Source organism: Carlito syrichta, unplaced genomic scaffold (assembly GCF_000164805.1).
Source record: "Carlito syrichta isolate Samal-C Ts95f unplaced genomic scaffold, Tarsius_syrichta-2.0.1 Scaffold307691, whole genome shotgun sequence".
Classification (NCBI taxonomy): Eukaryota; Metazoa; Chordata; class Mammalia; order Primates; family Tarsiidae; genus Carlito; species Carlito syrichta.
Genome location: NW_007251787.1, coordinates 132,974 through 135,388, shown reverse-complemented (window position 1 = coordinate 135,388; position 2,415 = coordinate 132,974). Strand labels below are relative to the sequence as shown.

Sequence of the window (2,415 nt, the reverse complement as noted above, 5' to 3'; positions counted from 1 at the left end):
TATGAATGGCCTCATGTTGAGAAGAGTTGGAGCAACAGGAAAGATTTCCCACGTGCTTTATACTCGAAAGCCTGCTCTCCAGTATGGGTTCGCTGATATGGAAAAGATAATTAAGAAGAGGTGATATACTTTGCATGACAGGTTGAGTCTGTTGATACTGCAGCCACTTACAGCACTAGAGAGACTATAATACCATAGACATTTCACAGATACAGTAATTATGAGGCCTTGAAAAGAAACATGGTCAAACTCTTTAACTGCAAGAGCAGATGCACCATGAGAAGACACACCATGAGAAGAGGTTTGAAAGTCCCTTAGAATCTCTAACATAGTGATCAGTGTCACATTGTATGTAGAGAAAGCAACTCCATAAAGATTATGACAGGTAGCTCTTTTAAAAATCACAAAATGCCAAGAAAGTATCACAAAGCATACAAAGAAAGATGACTCAATTATAAAAGAACAGCAACAAGAATTCAAAAATCAACCTTAAAGAATTGGAGACATAAATATTCCCTGTGAAAGATATCAAAATAACCACCTTAACAATATTTAATAAACTCAAAAAAGGATGCAGATAACCCAAGAAAATCAGCAACATAAGAATATCAACAAAGAGACAAATAACCTATTAAAAATACAAATGACTGGAGAGAGCAACACAAAAACAAGTGTGAGAAATTCTAAAATTTTATGAAGAAAAAGAGAAAAATCAAGAAATTTAACAGAAAGAAACTTGACCTAGAGTAAACAGAAACATACCCACAACCAGACATGTTCTTATCATAATTTGGGACTGGGTGTGGTGGTTCATGCTTGTAATCCCAGAACATTGGGAGAAACAAGTGAGAGGCTTGCCTGAGCCTGGGGTTTGAGAAAAGGCTGGGCTACATGGCAAGACTCATCTTTACAATGAATCAAAAATTTAACTGGACATGGGGGTGTGTGCCCAGTTACTTTGGAGGCCTGAGGCAGAAGGATCTCCAGAGCCCAGAAAGTCAAGGTTGTAGTAGCCATAATTACACCACTGCACTCCAGGCTGGGTGACAGAGTGAGACTCTTAAGTCAAAAATCTAAGATTTGAAAGTCACAGAGATACATTTGTTAGCTTATTCCTTTCTGCCCTTGGATACCTGTGAGAAATCATCACTAAAGTCTCTCACCCCACCACCGTTATGCCCAAGTCAGATTCCTCCAAGGAGCCTGAACAGGTACGGAAGCTCTTCATCAGAGGGCTGAGCTTCAAAACCACCATGAGATCCTGAGGAATTGGGAACGCTTATAGACTGTGGTAATGAGAGTCCTGAAAAACCTTTCCAGGGGCTTTGGGTTTGTCACATATGCCACTGTGGAGAAGGAGGACGCAGCCATGAACGCGATCCAGCATGGTGGACGGAAGAGTTGTTGAGACAAGGACAGCTCTTTTTAGGGAGGATTCTCAAAGACCAGGTGCCCACTTAACTGTGCAAAAGATATTTGTTGGTGGCATTAAAGACACTGAAGAATATCACCTAAGAGATTATTTTGAACAGTATGGGAAAACTGAAGCGATTTAAATCAAGACTGACTGAGGCAGTGGCAAGAATTTGCCTTTGTAACCTTTGATGATCATAGTGAATAAAATCGTCACTCAGAAATCCCATATTGTGAGTGGTCACAAGTGTGAAGTAAGGAAAACTCTGTCAAAGCAAGAGATGGCCAGTGCTTCATCTAGCCAAAGAGGTTGAAGTGGTTCTGGAAACTTCGATGGTGGTCATGGAGGTGCTTTCAGTGGAAATGAAAACTTTGGTCAAGGAGGAAACTAGAGGTCGTGGTGGCTTTGTAGTCACCTGTGGTGATGGTGGATATAGTAGCAGTGGGGATGGCTATAATGGATTTGGTAATGATGGAAGTCATTTTGGAGGTGGTGGAAGCTACAATGATTTTGGTGTTACAACAATCAGTCTTCAAATTATTGGACCCATGAAGGTGGGAAACTTTGGAGGCAGAATCTCTGGCCTCTATGGTGGTGAAGGCCAATACTTGCCAAACCATGAAGCCAAGGTGGTTATTGTGCTTCCATTAGCAGCAGCAACTATGACAGTGGTAGATTTTAATACTGCCAGAAAACAAAGTGTAGCAAGAGAGGAGAGCCAGAGAAGTGACAAGGATGCTATAGCTTACAACAGATTTGTGAACTCAGCCAAGCACAGTGGTGGCAGGGCCTAGCTGCTACAAAGAAGACATGCCTCTACAATACTCATGTGTATGAGCAAAACACTTGAGGACTGTGTTTGTGACTAATTGTATAACAGGTGATTTTAGTTTTTGTTATGTGGAAAGTGTAAAGCATTCCAATAAAGGGTTTTAAGTGTAGATTTTTTTTGGCACCCATGATGTTGATTGCTAAATGTAATAGTCTGATTATGATGCTGA

At 40.7% G+C, this 2,415-nt stretch overlaps 1 pseudogene; it reads left to right on the top strand.

Annotated features, from left to right (window-relative positions):
• The first annotated feature begins 1,175 nt into the window (after positions 1 to 1,175).
• On the top strand, positions 1,176 to 2,096 carry LOC103266941 (annotated as a pseudogene).
• Positions 2,097 to 2,415: the final 319 nt, after the last annotated feature.